Source organism: Microtus ochrogaster, chromosome 26, assembly GCF_000317375.1.
Source record: "Microtus ochrogaster isolate Prairie Vole_2 chromosome 26, MicOch1.0, whole genome shotgun sequence".
In the NCBI taxonomy this organism is placed as follows: Eukaryota; Metazoa; Chordata; class Mammalia; order Rodentia; family Cricetidae; genus Microtus; species Microtus ochrogaster.
In genome coordinates this window covers 10,558,457-10,581,979 of record NC_022025.1, presented here as the reverse complement: position 1 = coordinate 10,581,979, position 23,523 = coordinate 10,558,457, and the positions used below count along the sequence as shown (strand labels likewise).

The following is a 23,523-nucleotide window of genomic DNA, read 5'->3' as shown; positions in this document are numbered from 1 at the left end:
TCCTTTTTTTGAGTTCCATTGTAAGAATTTTATGCATGGCTCTTAGTAATAGTCCGTTGCTGGTGTTAATCTTAAAGACACTTGGATTCCAATTTATTAAAGTAAGCTTTGTGTCTACTGCACACATGCAGGAGTTTTTGGGAGAGAGAATCCTAACAATGAGCTATATTTGCGAGCCAATGTGAGAAGACAGAGCTGTGGTCTGATTCACAGAAGCACTGCTTCTTCCTTGTACTGCAAGTTGAAAGAGGACCCAACAGAACTAGTTACTGAAAAAGAAACAAGGAAATAAAAGAAGGCTTCCTTTTGAGCACAGATGTGCCTATTGGTGCTTCAACCTGAGATGTCTAAATTTCCCTATGCTTTGGGAACTCTTGACAACTCGGAAAGATGAGGGAGAAGTCTTTGGAAAATATCCAGAATCTGACTGCTTTGATGACAGGGATGACCGATATTAGTATCCTCCACAGGGAATCATGTCTCTTACTAGTTCAGTCTAAGCTTGCCTAACACTGAGCTCTCCAAGATGTCTCACTAACACATTGACTATTCCAAACTCAGGGCACAAAGTGAGTAGATCTATTTCATTAGTGTTCCCTCACACAAGATTCTAAGATGTGTAGATTCACACACATTAATAATAAATACAGATTTAGCAAGTCTTTCATATCACATTAATAAAAGAAGTCAAAGACTTTCCCTTCATGTTATTTACCCAAGAGCAAGGCCAAATTTGTTTGTTATTCTTACTTTTTTTTTTCCCCACGAGGGAGTCCTTTAATAGATCACACAGACAAGAGACACAACAGGCCAGTTCCCTGCTTGCAGGCCCAGGCCCTTTGCAGATGCAATGGCCTCCCCAACCTGGGTGTGGGCCGCAGGGTGGAGATGAGGTGGTTTAAAAAACACATCTGTACTAATTCTTCACTTCCACAGAAAAGAGGAACTTGGGGGAGCAGCTCACTGGAGAATTTACTCAGAGCTGTGTCTGAAAGCCCACCCTTAAAGGGGCTGAACCTCCGACCTCCCCCTGAGCTGTCTGCATTCAGTAAGGGGCAGACAGCACAGGGAAGGCCCAGGCCAGTCCACAGAGGAACATGCTGGCTTACACAGCTGCCCCTCCCGCTCCCAGCTGTGAGCATGTCTACACTATGTACATTGTTGTGCTTTATCGCCCCCACCCCGGCCTCTGCCTGAAGCTCAGGGTGGAGGGGGGAACCCGCGGACCACATTCTGCTGGGTGAGAGCACCAGCCCCCCCCCGCCCCCCAGGCTGGTGCTCTGTATCTTTCTGAGCCTGCCAGGCTCAAGCCACTGGAGCGGCAGACCAAGAGTATGGAGCCAGCCTTGCCAGCCAGCTCTTCTGAGGAAAAGCAGAAACGGGGTCAGTGCTGGACAAGGTGCAGGCCGGGTGGGAGCAGGCAGGACGGAAGGACAAGTTCAAGGCCGTGAGTCTGGGGTGTAGGGTTGTGTACACACGCAGCTGATGGGGCCTGCAGGGCACCACGCAAGACCCATTCTGTAGCAGTGAGCTTAATGGAGGGTGGGTGTGAGGACCACTGGCCTGGGGCCCCTTGGAGCACAGGGCTGCCTCCAGTTCAACAGGGGCTGGCCCCAGCTCACGGTGTGTGTGCATGAGGAGATTCAGGGAGAACCGCCAGGCATCCTGTGGGGCTGGGTGAGAAGGGAAGGCTGTGGTGATATCTGTGAGTGTGTCCTCGCCAGGCCAGGGACTAACCGACGATCAGTTGTTCTCAAAGAGCAAGAGCAGGTCATCGCTGCTGTTTGTGGGGAGGTCGGGTGGACCCAGATAGGAGAGCAGTTGGTCAGGATTGGTCAGTTCTGGGAGCAGATCCAGAGCTGGTTCTGGGGCCTCCCCTGCTCCAGTCATGCTGGGAGGTCCCATCATGCCCATGGCAGGATTAAAGACCAATTCACTGATGGGTCAACCTATATTTGGTTGACCCGGGGACTGTTGGGATGGAGGGGGAGGATTTGGATGGTATAGCTGGGAACCTGGGGTGGCCCGAGTTTGGGGGAGTGCAATCCTGGTGGTCCAGGATTATGGGGTGGGTCCAGGTGGCCTGCTAGTGCCATTTGGCCTGGGAGGCAAGGAGCAGACTTGTCTGCAGTCAGGAGACTGCCGGGAATGTCATATTGGTAGGACATGGGAGGTGGCCCCTGGGTGAACTCAGCAAGGTTTGGGGTGGTGGGTGTAGCAGATGGGAAGGATCCTGGGAAGGTTCCAGGCCCCAGGAAGTTGGAACCCTGGCTGGGGTAGTCGCTGGGGGCAGAAGCCAAAAGGGGTCTGCAAAGGGGCAAAGGGGGCAGCGCCCGGGGCCCAGAGCTGCGATCATCTCCATCACACTGGGCATGAGCACATGGGCAGGGCTCACAGTGCAGCAGCAGTTCAGCACTGGCCCATCTGGCTCCTCCTTGATGTGCAGGTCAGGCTTCACAGGTACAGCTGCACGTGGGGTCGATGGTGATCTCTTCATAGTCTGAGTTCTGAATGTAAATCAGGATACCCAGCATGTACTGGTCCACCTCCAGACCCTCCAGCAAGGCCGTCTTATTATACACAGGGTGCCTCCAGGTCTCCCGCTCACAGCAAGTATGACTCCAGGTCAAAGCACTGTATGTGGCGACAGTTATGACCACGGGCTGGCAGCTGGATCCTGCAGAAGGTGATGGATGATAGGGCACTTCAGGGACACCTTGATAACCGTCTGCTCCACCCCATCCTCTCCATTGGGCCCAGGGATGGTGCCGCTACTGAAGTTCCGCTTTATCTTGGTGATGCAGTGCTCAGCTGGCAGGAGGCGCTTCTTGAGGAGGCCCTGCAGCACAGAGCAGACAGACAGACGGTGTACCAGTTGCAGCACGAAAAGGTGAGAGCAACAGCAGGCAGTAATGGTGATCTAGATCATATTGCGGCCTGGCTGGCACACGTGCTTCAGGTAGAGGGGCTTGTGCCAAGTCTTGTTGTCTCCACGCTCAATGCTGAGGGGTGTGGCATTGACGCTGACCTGCACAGACGCTGGCCAGTTAGTGTTCATCTGTTGGTCCTCATGGTGGTAGCACTTGAACTGCAGCTCCAGGTCAGGCCACAGCATCAGGGTCTTGTAGACAGAATCTCAGAGCTGGAAGACATGGTTGCTCACAGCCAGGTTGTGCTGCAGGCGGAAGGGTTCCAGAACCACCCAATCTCAAACTGGGAAGGTCAGGCGCAACTCATCACAAGGGCCACTTCCAGAGGGTGATGGGTGCAAAGAGCTGAGGCCTGGCTTGAGGTCAGGCAGGAAAGGAGACTTGACTTCCCCACTCAAGGCAGGTTGGCTGTAGCTGATGCTGCCCCCGTTGAAGCTGGCGCCCTGCCCGTTGAACTGCTCTGTGGGCTTGTAGTGCAGTCCCGTGGAGCCAGGTGCAGACAGGGAAGGGGCCATGCCCTGCTGCAGGGGTAGCCTGTGTCCGGGGTAAGAGGAGGCAGGGCCAGGGGATTGCCCAGGACCAGGAGCATACTGGGCAGTGCTGGCTGCATACTGGCCTCCTTGCAGATACTGCTGCCCAGGGTACACCTCTGAATAGGCTGTCGTGATGCCCTGTCGGGGCAGTGGCTGGGCCTGAGGAGGCCCAGGGTACCCATGCTGAGGCAGTCGCTGTCCTGCATACAAGGGTGTCATGCCTGCTGCCCGGGTAGGGTTCATGGCCATGGAAGAGAGGCCGGAGGGGCCCATCATTCTTCCCATGACAGAAGGGTTCACACCAGGGGGTACACTGGGTCCGCGGGGACTGCCATGCTGTAGAAACTGGCTGTTAAGACTGTCCAGTTCCCATCTCTCCATATTGTCAGTTAGCCGAGGGCTCTTCACTCTGTATTGACAGTGTGGTATCAGAAAGAGATAGAGTGCTCTTAGAGAAGCTGGAAGTACTCTGGACTCTGAATCCAGCGATGGAGTTCAAATCTCAATGGAACCTCCAATCACCACGCACCACCACCCCCGTCTGCACTCTATGCGCCAGAACCCAGTTCTCGAGCTTTGGTCAAGGGACTGGAGGTTGAGAATACAGACGCGGAGACAGACCGACACACATACCTTCCAACACTGGTACCAAAAGCCCCTCTTTAATAGCACCATGGAGACTTAAATACCCTGCCAACAGGTGAAAATCCCATCCTCTGGTCCTCTAGGCCAGGCACAGCTCCTAGTAACTTCAATTAGAAGGCTTTAAACAGAGAAGAGGAGCTGAAGGCCAGGACTCAATTAGTCCCAACAGCATTTATCTATTTCTTTCTAAAATGCTACTTAAAAATGTATTCATTATGATTTTACTAATTATTATTTGTGAGGATTTTTAGTTCTCAAATCACATTATCCTTTCTGATGGACTCTTCTATAAGGATAACAGAATATTTACTATTGTGGCTAGGCTTCCTTCCCATAAGTGGCGTCCTGCTAACAGAATTTTTAGTGTTGTGGCTAGGCTTCCTTCCCGTGAGTGCAGGACACACAGGTCCTGCCTTTCTTTTGAGACAGAACTATGACAAAGCTCTAAGGAGCTGCATGGCCCCTGGGTAGGAAGACTTTCCTGTGACTTCTAACTCTAGCTTTTATCTCAACCTCATGTTTTTTTTTTTCTTGTCATTCTCAACCCTTAAATGTCGATTTGCACTTCCTGAAAATTCTCAGAGCTTGTACTCCTACACCTATCAGCACTTTTGGAATCAGGTTTTCTCAAGTCCCCTATTATTGTCCCTGTCTTCAGTGAGTGACCAACAGAAACCCCTGTGGATAGACTTGCTATTTATTCCGGAGAGGTAACCTATACTACAGGGAATGGTTTTCCAACACTGGGGAAAGATACTTGAGTATGCTAGGCGGAAGTAGGGATGGTTTGTTTGACCCATCCTTACAGAATCTTTGGCTCCTTGTCATTTAGCTCCATTTCTCTGGACCTGTGGTGAGGCAGAGTCTTATATAAGAATTTATTTGATAGAGCAAAAGTGGAATTAAAAGAGGCATAGTAACAGGAGGAGAAGAAATATAATTCCCTGTTTCTTACCAACTCTATCTTCTAAAGTTTCTGTCACTCCACAGTATTCCTTGGAATTATGAATGCATGAATGAACTAATCCAGTCATGAACATAAGGCCCTCACATCCCAGTCACCTCTCAAATGTCTCAACCGGAACATTCCTGAGATGGTATTTCAGCACACGAGCTTTGGGTCTTCTTAATATCCAAACAATAACAGAAGCTCTGTAATAAAAAAAAAGTGATAGAATTTGAATTTGGGTTCATAGATTTGGACGGGTTATGAAGCTAAGGGGAGCTGAGGCAGAGAGTGAGATAAGGCCATTTTATGTTTGTCCTCATCTGCTCCAGGCAGAGAGAGAGAAGACTAGAATAATACTGGAACTGTCATTGATAAGGATGGAGTTGCACACTAGACGGTAAAGGAATTGTGGTTTCCGTGGCTTCGACATTGTTCACAATTCTCCTGTGTTCTCATATGATTATAGAGTGGTCTTCTTATGTCTTTATTCAGCATGACCTTACAAGGCTATTATCTAAAGAAGAACAGGGAAGTCCAGCCGAGGCAGTCAGGCAATGTCAACTGATCAGCTCCCACAAGTTGGGTTGTTTTCCACATCTCATGGCAAACTTACTTTATGCGTTCTATATCTAAATCACAACTTTGGAATAGAATTCTAATAAAGTTCATTTTGTACACTCCCCCCCCAAACCCATGATAAAGGCAAAACACAAGGAGTACTGAAAGAGGAAATTCCACTCTTTTTCTACTAGTTTAATCAGTAAAATGCAAAAGGAATGATCTATTGCTATATAACTCTAATTTGAACACGATGTTTAGCAATAAAATAAAACTGGCATAAAAGAAAGAGTACATTGTTTTCTACTTTTGCATTTATCACATTATATAAAAAGATATTTTGATTAAACTTCATAGTTTGCCCATTAATTTTTCTTGAGGTTAACATCTAAACAAAGACTGCTTATTTTTTCTCATCAAGTTTTATCGTTTCACAGGGTGATATTTTATCATTTCTGCTTTTAAGAAAAACACATGAATCTATTTCATACAACCATAAAAAACTATTTACAGAATACAGAATAGGAGTTGTGATATTAAAATATTACTTTTTATTGTAACTTAAAAATAAAAACATATTTACATTATCTTCCCTTTCTTCTTCCAATTCCCCTCATGTCCTCTCCCCCCAAGTTCTCTCACTGCCTCAAATTATGGTTTCTTTTTGTTTTATTATTTTCTCTCTCTTTCTCTCTCTCTCCCTCTCTCTCTCCCTCTCTCTCTCTCTCTCTCTCTCTCTTTCTCTCCCTCTCTCTCTCTGTCACACACACACACACACACACACACACACACACACACACACACACACACACACACACACACACACACACACACAGGTTCAATAGAATAAGTACAACCTGCTGAACACTCTTAGTGTTCCCAGAATATGTATGATTTCAGGGAATTCCATTTGGTAGGACAAAAAATTAATTGGCTCATTCTTGGAGAAAGTGAATTCTTGTTCTCCTAAGAATCATTAGTTGCCTATACTAAATAGGAGGCCCCATAATACTTACATACAGAATTGTGCTGTAGACATTTCTGATTTCTGTTGGATTTGGATACAGCATGTACAGATGAAATACTTTTAAGTGTTAGAGGCTTAAGTCTTGGGTTTATTCATGTCCAACATAATCCATGGTTACCCTTTTAATCCATTACACTCCAATGTGTTGATTATTGAGTTGACATTTTGTTGTCGTTATAATGCATATTTGCAAATGAATGTAAATATCCAGCGGTTATTTGAGAAAATAAAAATTTCTCTTAGAGTCCTTTTTCTTCAGCATCAGATTTGCATATAGTTAACATGAGCTGCATAGTTACATAGACAAATATTATCTGTAATGTCAATACAACAGCAAATGTATTACTCAATTTCCAGGTTGTTAAAGTTTATTCTGTATGCCTAGTTTTGCAATAGATTTTTACTTGAATTGGAAAAAATACAACACTAATTGACTTAACAGAAATATTCTATAGTTGAATATGTAATACTTTAGCATCACAGATATTTTAAAATAGCTATGAAAATTGTGCTAGGGTAATTTCTTTGTTTATATCTCCTCTTAATTTCCCTGGTGTCTTAGCAGCTTTTTTCTTCAAACACAGTGACAGGTTTTAACTGTAAAATTATCCTGGGCATTTCTTGGAGCATCTACTTGTTTTGTGTTTGGATTCATTGTTTGTTCTCCTTCTCCTATGCCTTTTTTTCTCCTTCTTCCTAAAGTTTAAGTAATCATGGTATATTTATATGTCATATTTCTTGTCCAATGAGATGGTCTAAACACTTACTCCCAAGACAGAAGCCTTATGCAATAACACCATTTACTGTTTCCCTTTATGAGATCTCAGAAGATTTAGATAAAATGATTCATATCTCCTGTTTATTGATCTCTGACCTTGGGGAAGGGTTCTTCTTCTTGACTATTGCTCCAGACTCTTACCTCCTCTATCTCCCATCCAAAACTCCCACCCCTAATCTTATATTTGAGACACTAAACTGCTGTCCTTGTTCTACAACACATTGAAGTTAAACTTTGCAGCTAAATCTCCTATCCCTGGACTCTAGCCTGTTACCCAAAATAAGAAAATGGAAAATTAAGGTGTTATTCATTTGATAACACTAATTGAAGATATTAAGTCATCATTTATCACCACTGCTGTGTGTTAGATCTATACTGTCTGTCATTTCAAGTAAAGCTGGTGTACAGGAAGTACTAAGACCTCGATTTCCTTTGACTTTCAGTGTTCTGTCTGCTGTTAGTGAAACACCTGCTTTGTTCTTATTCAGTTCCCATTGTTCCTTTTTTTTTTCTCTACCCTTATTGTTATGTCCCCAAGGGTCGCCAGAAGTGGTTAGTGAGAGCACATCTCTAATGCATTGGGATGACTCTTGCAGTTCGCTTTTGATTGCACAGCTCTCTCTGCTGCCATGTCGAACCTCAGGGACATTCCCAGGTAACCATGCCCTGTTGAGACTGCGCACAATGCATCTTTCTTCTACTGCATGCATGTTTCAGGTCAAGGCCTCCTAGAGGAACAGCCATCCCAATTCATTCCTTTACACACTGTCTTTTAGGCAAGTCTCTTAACTTGTTGGTTTTCTTTACTTAGAATTACTTAATGGCACGAGTCTGTTCTCAGCATAAAGTTCAAACTTCTTACAGTATTACACAAGAACCACGCAGTTCTGGTCTGCATTCAGTTTCCTTGCTTTCTGTCAATTTTCCAACATATTACTCCCTTCCTGCCTCTGAATTACACATTCTACCACCAATATCTTTTCTTTGTCTTGCATTACAAGAAAATGTGTGGTCTTCTGTTGACACAAGTTCATTATTTTATGTAGTCCTGTTCCTCTCATTAAATCCAGTATATTTTAAAGACTTTTTTTCTTTGCATCCTAGTACCAGTTCCTTAAGAAATTCCTTTCTTCTTAATTAGAAGTTAGACATTTTCTTTTCTTTTTGTAGTTTCCTCTGTAATGGCTTTGTGAAATTGCCTTAGGAAAATTCTTAGAGGTTCTCTAATAGAGCTTTCCAGTATGTGTCATGGGCTGTCTTTGAATTCAAACAGTATTTTTGCATCACATGCTTTTACCTCAAAAAATACATAACTTCTGCATCTCTCAGGAGGATTCTAGGTGTCACACGAGAAACAGGCTGTTCAATGATGACCTTAAGAAACATCTCTGTCTACAGAAAGAAGTAAACTATAGGATACAGCAACGGCATTTGAGATACTCCGGCCATGTTATGAAAAATAGATACACAAAAATAACATTACATAGAGGAGTACATGGGAAAAGGCAAAGAGGAAGGCCAAAAATTATTGGATAGACAACATAAAGGAAGACTGTGGAACCTGGGTATGACAATAACAAAAGCACCTAGGACTGCCCAGGATAAGAACAACTAGAGAACCACCATTTGTGAGCTGCCCATGCATGCTTAAGCATTGCTGGGGCATGGATGATGATGAGGAGGAGGAGGAGGATGAGGATGATGATGATGATGTGCATATAAGCAAACTTCATGGATTCCACTGGGAACATACTCAGAAGGTGGAAGCTTTAGCAAGCTCTAAGAATTGAAGATACATCAAAAAGACACCAGTCCATCTGATACCTTCTCAGACCCCAGTGTAGGGTCAGTCACTTGAAACAGACAAAGGCGGCCCACAAGATCCTAAGATGCAACTTAGGCAAGCGTGTCCATTGTGACTGGTGTGTCAACATGTCCACTACATTGGAGCCAGTGGAAGAATAAGACATTGCTTAGCTCTAAGACCTCCAGAACTAGTGACCTTTAGTCAAGTGAATCAATTGACACAAAGTACATTCAGATTTACTCAAGATTTTCTTCGCTTTCAATAGTGTCAGAGTAACACTTAACCATGTGATAGCAGATTATGGTCTGTAACTGAATTACTTGTGCATAGGAGAATCAGTTATAAATCTTATGTTAGCAGTGATTGTGGTATGGAAACAGAGGAAAACCAGTCAATAGTTAGACCTTAGCACTGTGACTTTCAGTACCTCTCATATTACAGAGTCAGGAAGCATAACCTTATGTCTTATTCTTTTCTTCTTTTTTTAAAATTCTTCTTCTGCCCACCCCCAGTTTACCCAAGAGATCTTATTTATTTCCCCTTCCTAGGGTGACCCATGTGTGTCCTTCTTAGGGTCTTCCTTGTCACCCAGTTTCTCTGGGACTGCGGATTATAGCCTAGTTATCCTTTGCTTTATATCATATATCAGCTTATGAGTGAAGACATGCCATGTTTGTCTTCCGGGTCTGAGTTTCCTCACTCAAGACTATTTTTTTCTAGTTTCATCCATTTACCTGCAAACTTCATGATGTTACCATTTTTTTTTACTTCTGAGTAATACTCCATTGTGTAAATGTACCACATTTTCTTTATCCATTCTTTGATTGAGGGCTTCCTGATTCTGAAGTTAGCAGCAGTTGGTAGTTCTTTGACTCGGGATAGGTCCCCTGAAGTCGTCATTGCCACGTGATGGATGTTTTAATTGCCTTGATCTCATGCAAGTATTCATAGCTACTGGAAGCTTTGTGTGCAGAGGTTCTCTCATGTCTGGAAGACTTTTCACAGAACTCCTCCTTTTAGTGGAACCCTTCCATTCATTCTAGACCCTCTACTTTGATGGTTCCTAAGTCCTGTGGGGTGATAACATCAACACTAGTTTGCTTTTTAATGTTATTAACAAAGATAATTTTAAAAGGAGAAAACTGTCTAGACTTGCAAGGATGATAACTGGGAAATAGTAAAAAATACACAAAATGAAAATTATTTAAGAATTGAAGAAATTATATGTAAATATCTCAATATATTAAACAACAAATATATAATTTTTAATAATATTTATTTTCAATGGATATTAAAGGTAAGGAAGAATGATATATAAAATAATTGCAGCCAATTGTCTACTCAAGATAAAATTTAATCTTGTATATTAAGTGTAAAAATTTATAGTTAAGAATTCTAAGGATGTGGGGCACATTGTTTCTTACTTCTGAGGATCCAGAACCTTGTTCAGTCTTGTAAAATCACAAAAGTGTTGCCAGTACAAGGAGTCACACTTCTCTGCCATTCTGTTCTATCAGAATTAATACATCATAAAATTATTAATGTGTTCTACTCATCTGAGAGCAATAAATCTCACACTGTCTTCTCTTTACCTTTAAGTTTTCTAAATGATTCGTGTTAAAACTTTTATTCTTTCAGAAGTGTTCAGCTTCATTACTTCACATTCTTTTAGCAATTATGAAAAGTTTATCCTCTGATGTATGAAAATTATACTGAATTATGTTACCAAAGAAAGTTAGTTGAATTTCAAAATAGGCTGTAAAAGGAATTTAGAAACTGTCTTCTTATGAGAATACTGTTAAATAATCCACTGACATCATAATCATTGGCAAGAACAATATTTTATAATCTTGGTTACAGAGAAAGCAATGTTTGTGTGGGTGGCTTTTATCTGTATAATATGTAGTACTTGGCAAAGTGATTTATCAGTTAGTCTGATAAGGTTTATTCTGGCTTTTCTTTTTCTTTTTGTTTTTGAGACAGGGTTTTTATGTAGAGCTTTATAAATTTACTTTCCTAAAATACAGTCCCAGGTAATTGTAGCATTGGAAAAAAAGCTAACTTCTTAAATAATAAATAAATGAATTTATTCAATTTGGACCTTTGAGGAAGTTTAACATTTGGAATGGACATATGCAATGCAGTCTCTTCTGTAACTGCCAGGCAGTATCTCCAGCTACTCAACACCTGAATTTCCATGTTATTATGTTTCTGCCAAATTAGAAAGAAGTTCAAAAACTGGTGAGGCATAGGAAGGGGCTCCATATGCAGCGAATGTTTGTCACAGGTTAATAAAATATGACCATGAGCAGCCGAAGTCATTAGAGGGTAGACTCAACAAGGTCCCAGACTAAAGCCATCACAGTGCCCAGAAGCAGCAAAATCACAGTGGAAGAGGTTGATAGACAAACAGTATTCTCCCTGCACCTCAACAATAGCAACCCATCTTGCAAAACTGGCTTTTCTCTACTAGCTTACTGCTATCCCAAGATTTCATTTTATCTCTGCTGCATTAGTTTCACAATCGCTAGCTTTATTTGGGTCTTTCATGGCCTCATAGATTTCCATTTCAGCAGTTCGATGACTAGAATGTGTATTTTTGTTCCGTCGTTTGGTTTTCTGAAGGCATTAGTCATAAAGTATTTCATTCTTTAAAATATTTTTTATTTTATTATTTTAAAGCTTTCTTAGTTATTTGTTTTTAAAATTTACCTTACATGTTTTCGTCAGGTGACTGATGCTTTTGTCTTTTTATTTAATATTGTAGGAAATGAGTATGGGTTTTCACATCAGAGCTGTAGAGCAAAGACCACTGTGGTAGTCACTACACACTCATGACAGCACAGGAATCAAGATGCTAATCAAAGGAACATTGGATAACATTTCATGCTATCCAAAGCACTGCATGAAAGATTTGAATTATCCATTGCATTGATTAATTTTTATATTGACTATATGCTGGAATGGTATCATAATTATACTGGATTAATTAGCATATTATTAATAATATCACCTGTTTACTTCGAATGTTTAATGTAGCTATTGGAGTTTTCAAAGTGTATGCATGTTTGAACAATATTATGTAATGTTCTATGATCTGAGGCAGTTCCAGTCATTTCTCCTGCATTTTCCCGTCTCTCCCACCACCACTAATGATAGTATCAACTTAAAGAATGCTCAGTCACAAATGAGACCTCTGTATCACACTCAACTCCCCAAAGCTCAGGGAACATTTAGAGAACAGAGAAGGAAAAGATTGAAGAGCTCGGAACCAAGAAGGCCTTGAGCAAAAGGATGTCTTCTGAGCAAGACAGGACTTCCGCACTCACAACAGACAGCAGTTAGTTAACATCCCAGAGTGGATGGAGAAGTGACATATGAATCATTACCCCTAGCTGAGGTGTGCTGTGGGATATTACTTAAGATGTTTTACATTTGTTTGTGCTATGGAAGATTTGTTTAATAAGGCAAAGATGCTTTGCATTCCTTTATGTTGAGTTTGTTTAACTCTGTGAAGCTGTGTTACTTTGCCTGTCTAAAACATCTGATTGGTCTAATAAAAAGCTGAACGGATGATATCTAGGCAGGAGAGAGAAACAGGTGGGGCTGGCAGGCAGAGAGAATAAACAAGAGAAAAGGGGGAACAGGAGAAGGAGAAGAGGACACAGGGGTCAGCCACCCAAATACCCAAAGAGCCATGGGGAGGAAAGAAGGCAAGGATTATCGAATAGAGATGAAAGTCTAGAGACAAAAGGTAGATGGGATAACTTAGTTAAGAAACACTGACAAGCAACAAACCAAGCTAAGATCAGGCATTTATAAGAAAGAATGATATTCAAAAGCAACTACAAAGGAGCTAGTGATGCTTAATGGTTTCTGGGAAAGGAAGAATCAGTTTTCTTTAAGGGTCCATCATACTCCAGTAGAAGGCTACACAACACAAGTATGTGGCTAATAGTAATTGGAATAGGCAGATTCCAAAAATTAAATAGATAAGACATAAACTTTGGAAAGTTGTGAGCAGGCTATGGAGGTCACTGATCTTAAAGGAATAAGAAGACGAGTGGGGTGAATAGGATTAAAATATACTGTGTGAAATTCTCAAATAATTAAACATATTTTTGTATGTTTTTAAAACTAGAAAATGCAGCAACATTGTTTTCCCTTGTCCTGCTCCATTTCACTACAAAGTAATCCTATCATGAGCATTTTGTCAGTACCCAGGAACCAGCGCTGGAGAAGGAGTCTGTGTGTAGAATTGTTCTTGTATTCCTTTCAGACACGATCTCATAACACTATTTATCTAGCTGAGCCTCTTGTTCTCATGTTACTGTCTGGTTCAAAACAGAAATCCCAGCAGGAAAATAGACAGGCCATGTTGGCAGTGGAAATGAGCTGGAATTTCAGAGTTCCTCAAGTGTACTAGCTTAGACCCTGATCTACCTGGCTTTTTTTTATTGTTAGTCCATTGTCTTTCGTAAGATTACTTGACACATTCTTTTGGCATCTACTCTAGGTGAAGGACTGAAAATCTGATACTTTGGGGGTCTGTTGAGCTAATCATTAGTCCGTCTGCTTTCTAAACCATTTCTCAGCTTTTGTCCTGATTTTCATCTACAGTTTTGGGCAAATGGACGTTCGTCTTTCTAAATTGTATTAATTGCATTTTACTGAGAACTTCAGGCAAAGATGAAAATACATACTTTAGTAAGAAGGCTGTGTTAATAGGGAGTCTTGGTAGCAATTTCCAATTTTGGAATCATCCAGTGACCACCTTTTTTTTTTTTTTTTCAGTACATGAGCCATGCTGGGTCATAGCCGGGCATCCATGTGTCCTCTGATCATCTCATCCATTTTCCTATACCAATATATGTGAACTAATTTTAGTCTGTAACCCTGTACCCACAGATGGGAGCTTTTAAGTCAAACAAGTTCACCTGCCTTTTTCAGTCCCATCAACTGCTATGCTAATACAATCAGATTAGGCTTTATTTTATTTACTGATAATTTGACTTCCTCATACTTGGGTCCAACTAATCTTCTAGAACAGATTAAGGCTTTAATGTGTCTCTGAATGTATTTATCAGATTAGAATTTTTGTTGATCTCTCAGCTAACTTCTGAGCTCACTTGTCTTACTTTTCAAACATGCTATTGTGTGGTATTAATTGAAAAGCTGGTCTCGCCTACTCTCTGTTCTGTTTTTGGACTGAATATTCATAATCTGAAAACTGGGGAAACAACTGGGGGGAGGAGCAAGACACAGTCCTTATGCTACTATTCCATTTTTAAAAAGTGTCATTGTGATTCTGCTGAAGATTGATTGCCCTTGCCTTTCATCCAAGGATGGGGATCTCAAGCAAAAGTGTTGTTTTTCAGAGAGTAAAAAACACTGAAGTAGCATTGGCTTGGTAAAGAGTGGAGGCATCTGCGCTAGATACTTATTCATAGATCTTCTGATCTCAGGATTGTGTTCAATACCCTGGAAAGGTGCAATTAAGTCAAGGAAAAAATGGCTACTGTTTGCAAAGTACCCATCGCAAGGACAAAGAAATATCATAACATCAAATTTAGAAAAATTGTATTGTCTTCCTGTCTTCAATAATGTGATATCTGTTGAGAAAAATAGGGTTTGAGTTTTAGAGACAAAATGATTAAAATTCTCAATATTTTAATGTTTCTTGTCAATGATAATAGAAAATACACTGGATCAGACAGAATGGAGGTGTGGGGTAAAAACGAACTGTAGAAGAATATAAGTTCATCTTATTGTAGACCTGCGTTTATGATTCTGAAATCTCTTTCTGCTTAAATAGATGATACACAGTCATTACAAAGACGGTTTTTGACAATTCTGCCTTCCCTAAAACAGTAAGGGCACTTTTTGCATCTATTAATACCTCTTTTTTCATCCAAGCAAACTTGCTGGTTCACATTCTATTAGTTAGGAGGACCATTCCGTTTCTCTATGGAAAGATAGAATTAATTTTTTTAAAATTTTTATTTCATTTCAAAATTTTAATACATAGCAATTATTTTCTTTAGGGCAACACAATATTGTAGAAAGTATCAACTCAAAGACTTGGAAATGTATTGTTATACAAAAATGATCTCAATTTAGACAGAATTTTATTTTTGTATTATAAGATTACTTTTTTTATCATGTATAGCACAACTTGATGAGTCATGTAAGGAGAAGCACAAATTTAAAGACTGCCTTCCTATATTTTCCTGCATTGTTTCGGGCAGAACTGTGGTTTGGGGAATCAGTCTGAACCAAACACCAAGCTTTTCACTTGTCACTCAACTCCACTAAGTTTCCCAACCTCACAGCATCACTCTTGCCATGTTTATTACTGGGGAAATAATGCTACCTCCCAGTGCTGATAGCAAGATTATTTACATGACACTTTTGTTTCTGGGGTGCTCACTAGCATGGGGAAGCACCCTCTTGATTCTGGGGTGCTCACTAGCATGGAAAAGCACCCTCTTGACTAACCATTAGTCCAACATAACACAGCTTAGGTCATTTAACAAACGTGGTCCTGGAAGGGTTATTACCATTTTGCAAATAGTTCGGCATAGAGGTGAAGTCTGGTGCAGTAATTTATATGTCAGCGCTCTTCACGACCGTGACACCGATTTTTTTCAATCAGATTCTGTCTCTGTGCAGAATCTGTGAGACTTTTTTAAAACCCTCATGACAATAGATTTAATTTTGCTGAGCCACAGGAAAGAAAGCTTACAAGACAACATTTATGTGTAATTTGCTGTCTTGTTTACAATGTTATCTCCCTACTGGTCTTATTCTGAAATTTTACTCACATATCCAAATATTTGGACGTTGGCATAAGGTGCAGCTCAATTAAGTTAGAGGTAAAAGAGCCCAGTCCTTGTGCTGGGACGATAAGCATCCCTTCTATGACTGGGGGAGCCACCTGCTTTTTCTTGTTGCCTAATTGAGTTGAGCAATAGGAGGAAAGGCTCCAGGACAAACGAGGGACAAAGGCCAGGAAGTGGTTTCCGCATGAGAATATGCTCTGGCCTCACACTGCCCCATGCTAGCCTGGCTTCTGGGAAGGTCACTTGAGCTCATGAATGTCTTATACCAGAAGAGCCTTCGGTTCAGGCAGTGTGTCTGGGGAATTTAAAAATGAGGAAACTGTGGGGACAAGAAAGGTATTAAAAAGAAAGGGGTGGGAAAACCAAAAGAATATTTTTGAACGATCTCTGCAGAGACCTAGAACACAAGCGACCCTCAGACTACAAGTAGAGTAGGTGAAAAAACAGGACTTTTGTTAGAATAACTTTTTCCTTCTGAGATTTAAAATATTTACAGAAAGTCCTCTGTGACATTCGATTTCTTTTCATTGGAATAATTATTCTCTGTTTTATTTGCTTTCATTTATCTTCAGTGTTTTGCTTGTTTGTTTCCATAGGCCTGATGGTGAGTGTTAGCTTTCTATCATTTTGCCACTCACTGTGAGATGCTCTGGTTTATCTAAAGTAAGGCATATAGAAGTATGCTAAGATCTTAGTAAATATTACATTACCTAAGAAACTGCACAGTCCTGAAGCTGCTTAAACACCCAAGGTGCAGCCGGGCAGTGGTGGTGCACACATTGGAGGCAGAGGCACGCAGATCTCTGTGAGTTCGAGACAAGCCTGGTCTACAAGCGCTAGTTCCAGGACTGGCTTCAAAACTACAGAGAAACCCTGTCTCAAAAAATATAAAATAATAAGGTGTTTTCAGTTATTTATATTCCTCTTTAATTTTGTCCTCATCATTTTAATTAAAATTGGCATAATTTTATAACAATACCACACATTTTCCCTCACTTCCTAAATTCAAATGGACTTTCTTTATAGTTTTCAAGATACCAAGTATCAAAATGAAAGGTTTGTAAATGTATTCAGTGTGTTCGCCACTTACCCTTAATTATTAATTTTTCACAAGATTTTTTTATATAAAGTTAGCATATTTAGCATCTCAATTGAACTCTTCTCAAATTCTAAATATGCATGCAATTTCTAACAGTATGTGATTGGGGTGTTGAACTAATTTATAATGACTGGTCTCTCATATATTCTGAAGTCACGAATCAAGTGGTTTTCTTCTTGGGAACTTCTGCAAGCAATTTCTAAATCCCTCTAGAGATGACTAAGTGCCATCTCCCTCCCTTCTTCCTATCACAGCTAGATGAAAACTAGCTGACCTCCAACTCTGAAAGGTCATGGCAGCACTGCTCGGCCCTGTGTACTCTCTCTCTTAAGTGTTCTAACTTTTCTAGAATTCCAGTTGTCTCATGTGAGGAGGATGAAAAAGGATATGTCAATGGAAGCAGCTTAATTTAAATGTTTAGAAGAAATTTCTAAAATTAAAAATAATTTTAACACCCACCTAACGGAGAAAGTTTAAGCAAGAAAGTACAACTGGCAAAGCCTAGAAATTCCAGAGAGATGTAAATTATCCCAGAGGTGTGGATCGGTGATCTGTGTCACCAGAACCAAATGCTGACATGACAGAAAAGAAGAACAAGGCTTTACCAAAGCTTAACAAAGCTTGGGGCAGAAACTTGGATACAAGAAGATGAAGGAGAGATCAAGAGGAGAACATGGCACCGTAGAAACAAGGAGGCATACTCTGCTTGTGGGCTTTCAGCATCATGAGGCTACTTCCAAATCTGTCTATCTGTCTTCCTTCCTTCCTTCCTTCCTTCCTTCCTTCCTTCCTTCCTTCCTTTCTTCTTTCTTTCTTTCTTTCTTTCTTCTTTCTTTCTTTCTTTCTTTCTTTCCTTCCTTCCTTCCTTCCTTTATTTCTTCCTTTCTTTCTTCCTTCCTTCCTTTCTGTTTTCTTTCTTTCTTTCTTTTTGTCTATTTCTGTATTTTCTTTTTTTTCATATTTTTATTTAAAAATAACTGCATTTCATTTTATATACCATCCTAAGTTGCCCTTCCTGCTCTTCTTCTGCTCCCATCTTTTCCCCTTCCCATCCCCAATCCACTCCTCAGAGGAGATAAGGCCTTGCTTGGAGTCAACAAGGTCTGGTATTCCAACATGAGTCAGGACCAAGTTCCTCTCCTCCGTCAAGGCTGAGAAAGGTATCCCACTATAGGGAATGGGCTCCAAAAAGCCAGTTCATGAACCCAACATGTGTCCTGGAGTGTCTGCCAGGGACTCCCCAACAGATCAAGCCACATAACTTACCCACATTCAGAGGGTCTAGTTCGGTCCCGTGCAGGTTCCCCAGCTATCAGGTCCCGAGTTCCCACTAACTCAGGTCAGCTGTCTCTGTGGTTCTCCATGTCTTGCTCTAGATGCTAAGGTGCCAGACTGGAAATGTTTCTTAATCCTCAGACCTCTAAAGCGTCCTTTGTTCGATGCCCAGGATTAGACAATGGGTTCCCACATCTCTATCACCTCGTGTAATATGAGGCTAAGGGGAAGAGAATAGGCAGAAGAGAAATGCCTCACAGGCAGAGGAGATGAGAGGGCTGCAGACTGGAGGAGCAAGTAGTCCTGTCTGCAGACGTGTGGACTTCTTGACATTGAGACCCCCGTATTCTTTAATACTTTGTGCTCTTCATTTTGTCAGTGTTGTCTGTTTGTTTGTGATGGCTTTGCCTGTACTCCATACTGTCACTGACGTCGCTATATAGCAGTGAGTTACCTTGAACTTCTGATTCTGATCATCCAGCCTTCACTTCCACTGTGGTAGGACTACCAACATACACCACCGTGCCCATTTTATTTCATGCTAGGTGTCTAACCCAGGCCTCAGTGTTTGATAAGCAAGAATACAACCTGTTGAGCACCATCCACCGGTCCCATATCCAGCAAGTCTTTAGGAACAAAGTCTTCTCAGCCTCAGAGTCATCTCTAGAAAGTGAGCTACCGACAGAAGCTATTATACATTGGCTTGACAGTGTCGGCAGATTCAACAAAAGGCAGTTCCTTCAAGGCTTGTGCTTAATTTGCTAACTACGGATAACCGAACTTCTGAGCACAGGCAGCCATGACTGCGATAAAATCAGCAAGCAGATAACAAGCAGAGCCCCTGCCAGGCTTTTGACAACTCCGCTTGGTCAAGTTCTTTGAAGCCTGTTATGTGAGGGTGTGGTTTAGAACCAGTCCTATTCAATTAATAAAGCTTTGGAACCATTTCTCCATTGAACTTTTCATGCTCCATATTTTAATATCAGTCTTGTGAGGAGATGAAGGTAAGTTGTGAGGTATTCGCAGTTAACCAGCTCCAGACTGGCTGCTCTATGTTAGGGAAAATGCACACATCATGAGGTCACACTGGACTCTTCTATGGTTCCTGGAAAACTACAGTCAACTTCCTAAAGAACAACTTGCAAAATAGATATCTGCTTCCTTCCTCTCTGTGGCAGTGTTCTGAGCACAAATGGATCACAAAACAAATTAACCCATGGAAGAATATTATCAATACTGATCCTTGGAGATTCAGAGCCTTAAATGATTAGGGAGAAAAATCATCAGTACTTAGTCTTATTGCACATCTATTATAATGATCTCATGGTTTTAGAGTATCTTTATTTTTCATATTTTTTGCTATTTATCAAGTATATTATTTGATACATATATGCATGCAAATTAGACTCACCAAATATTATCATCTTCAGTCTTACATGTGACAAAAGAGGATCAAAATTATTTTCAGTCTGAGCTTGGTCGTTTTGCAGGACTTTCTCCAACGCTGTCCTCACAAACAATACTGTCCTTGAATGTAGTGTTCTTCTTCTCCAAGATAAGAGCACTCATATCTTTCTGAGATAACTGTCCTACGTACGACGCAGAATGCAGTCAAAGGAATTGCTTTGAGGATATAAGTGGGTTTTCCCTGGAGAGGGATCTGTTGGTAGCTCCTCTGCTCTTTTAAACATTAGAGAGTCTTTCTTTCTTTCTTTCTTTCTTTCTTTCTTTCTTTCTTTCTTTCTTTCTTTCCTCCCTCCCTTCCTCCTTCCCTTCCTTCTTTCCCTTCCCTTCTTTCCTCTTTTCCTTCCTCCCTCCCTCCCTCTCTCATTTCAAAGAGTAGCTCATTTTCAAGCTGGACAAGTTAACAAACTCAGGGTGCCAAGCTCTCTTTGGTTTACAAACTCCACAGCTTCACTGGAGTGTCAATCAAAATCCCACAGCCATTCTTTGATACTTGGAGGTGGGGCTACATGCAAGCAGCAGTAATTTGACCAGGCACTTAGGGCAAACAGGACCGGAGTTATTCGTGTAGCACTGTAACATGCTACTGCATTTTGACAGCTCTTCTTGTGGCCTTGGACTCTATCCTCGGACTTCTAACTGGTAATTACTTATGTGTAATAAGTAAAAATTACCTACCTTAAAGATCTAATGATCACAATTTATGCCTGCAAAACTAAAATCCTTTGCTTTGCTGAATTATGTTCTTTGTTCTTGTACAGTTTAGAGTATAATTGGGTTTTTCTCTTGTCACAGAGAGGGAATAGTGGGAAGTAGTATATGCACTCCGGCATCCTGATTAAACTTTTAATTAAGAAAAAAGTCGATACTTGGTGAACTCTACTGTTTTAACTGTAATCTTACCAGTGATGTCTGTTACTAAGTGAGAAAGGATGATCCAGAAATCTCTAAGATTATTTAAGTCCTTTAATATATAAATATATATATACTCATTTAATTAGAGGGACATTTTAATGGTGTTTAGGGGGCAAATCACAGCTCTCTGTCATTTATCTATCATCTAGCTGTCATCGATCATATACAAAATCTATACTATATATAACATATTTGTCTGTCTGTCTGTCTATCACCTGTCCATTCATCTGTCCTAAGAAGACAAATGTAGGTGGCCCTTTCCTCTCTAAAGAAGGAATAAATACTATCAAGGAGGCTTTAGCCTGGTAAGATTTCACAGCAGAGTGGTTGTCTTTGGAATCTTTCAGAAAGAAGAACATATCCGTCCTTGCTTCTGGTGACCGACGATAATAAGCAGAGGTCACAGTGCTCTTTCTCTGCTGCCGACTTTCCTGGCATGGTGTACGCCAACAGGTCATCTCTGTGAACTATTTGAGAGGTGATTTAGCAACTTTTTTTTTATCGTCTCAAGTTAAATGTTTCATCACTGCAATGTAATTCACTTAACATAAGCTGCTTAAACATTGATGAAATAGTCAATAGTCTACATGAGTAATACTAAAATATCCAACTTAAGTTAGAAATGTTTCTCAATTTGCAAATCACCACTACGATATTTTCCTGGTAATAATTTGCTGACAATGGGCAGCATGTGAAATCAAATCCAGTACTGGAATCAGGCAAAATTTCTGGCACCGTTGCTTTATTGGTAACATCCCATCATTTCGCGAACTTAATGCTTTATGTTATGACTTTCATTGTGATGCAATGCTCTATAGCAATATTTGCACAGATTTACTGTGGTTATATTAAATAGTTGGCAATGTGGCCTAGGGGATTAGAATAGAGGGCAGCTGGAATAATTAGCCTCAGTGGGCACTGGGGGAAAGTAGAGCTGAATGTGTTTGTAGACCGGAGGAGAGAAAAAATACTATTGCCTTTCAAAGATCAAAGCTTTGCTTGCATCTAAATCTTTGAATATTTCCAGTGATAAGCATAGTTTGTCCCTTAGGTAACTAATAACACTGCTCTCATACTATAGACAATCTAGAGTGCTCAATACCAGATAATTTCTGCTTTAAATGAACAAGCTTGCCTAAAACTATAATTATTAAATACGAATTGAAATGTTTTAGCGTATATTAATGCTACAAAGCATGTTTTCTATTAAAGGACAATAAATCATTAATTCCAACCTTATGCAAATGAGTGTCCCAGAAGAGCTTGATATTGTGTTCTGTATTTTTTTGTTGAATTATTAGCACTTATCTGCCCAATTCATACGAGAAACTGATCATTTTCTATACTTAATTTTATGCACTTAGCACTGTAAATATTCAAATAATTCTCAGTGCAAATACTGTTTCATAACCTGCAAGACCACCTGAACAGGGAACCTGTGAAGATTGCTGTTCTATTGGATAATCAAGGAATCTTTCACTGAGTTTGGTAGCACCACAGTGATATTTGTTGTGCAGAGATGATGAAAGACCAGTGGAGTCCTAAGTATACGCAGTCTGTGGAGCCTTGGGTTGCTTAGGAACTCAGTGACTATGGGCTTGCTATGGCAACCCAAGTTATCAGTGAGTGCAACCTTAGCTGGCATTCTGCTAAATCTCCATATTTTGTAGGCAGGAATACTCAGATAATCCCTTCTATAAATCTCAGGATTTTTATTATTTATGAAATTAGAATAAATGGACTAAAATTTGAAAATAACTATTTATAATAGATTACACCTATATGAAATTAATTTTTAATCCTATGTTTGATTTGAAATTTATAGTGTTTTTTGTTATTTTATTGTTTCTCTCTCCATATATATAAATATAGTTATAGGATAGATAGATAGATAGATAGATAGATAGATAGATAGATAGATAGATAGACGATGATAAGATAGATGTAGAAACAAGTAGATAAGGATATATAGAGAGAACTAAGCATGGTGCATTAAAACTGAAAGAGAGTAAAATTAGTGCAGTATATTATTTAGATGCTATATCAAGTGTTTTATAAATTTGACTTAATAGTTCTATTTACATATTCTACATATATGGTATAACTTACTTGTTATTTTTATTTTACATTACTAACTCATTTGCAGACCATATAGATGTATATTTATGTATAATTCCTCCTTAAGACTTTACTTTAATAACAATGTAATAAGCTATACTCAAAATCAGAATTATTTGTAGAGTACATTTTAGAGGTCATTGCAAAGGCACTAGGGAGACTTCTTCTCTTCGTTGTGCAGTTCCTCGAGGGAGTATGTTTCAGTGTGTGTAGCCCCTCATGCCTGTGTCTTTTTGTGGCGAGCTCTACTATCAGGTTCAAGGAATAGCCTTACTCTTATCCATATTTATGCCATACAGAAGCTGAGCTCTTCCTTGCACCCCTTCCTATATGAATGCTGTGCTTCCCTTATCTCTGTATTAACTCCAACCTTGTGTTTATCACTATCAATAGCACAGGCAGAGGCAAAGGCTCTCCTGAGGCCAGACACCACAGGCTCTATTTACCGTTCTTTTCTCCTGGGCATTATCATTTGTGCATTTTTGTTTTGATATTTAAGATCTCACCCGGTTAATATTTCTCTTGAGAGAAGCAGCAGAAGTTTGACTCAGGTTTTTTCAGAAAATGTCACAATTAACACATT

At 40.4% G+C, this 23,523-nt stretch overlaps 1 protein-coding gene and 1 pseudogene across 4 annotated transcripts in view; one reads left to right on the top strand and one right to left on the bottom strand.

Annotated features, from left to right (window-relative positions):
- Cd36 (CD36 molecule) overlaps positions 1 to 23,523 on the top strand; it is a 77,984-nt gene that overhangs the window by 7,982 nt on the left and 46,479 nt on the right. Inside the window, exons 1-2 of one of the 4 annotated variants that reach the window (XM_005358341.1) lie at positions 20,458 to 20,549; positions 21,170 to 21,300. The exons of 1 other annotated variant lie outside the window; for it this stretch is intronic. The gene's annotated coding sequence lies outside the window, so the exon portion shown is untranslated. Of the gene's footprint in view, positions 1 to 20,457; positions 20,550 to 21,169; positions 21,301 to 23,523 lie in introns of those variants that run through there. 2 more of the 4 variants (XM_013350447.1, XM_013350448.1) reach the window with 2 other exon arrangements.
- On the bottom strand, positions 1,744 to 3,845 carry LOC101993159 (annotated as a pseudogene).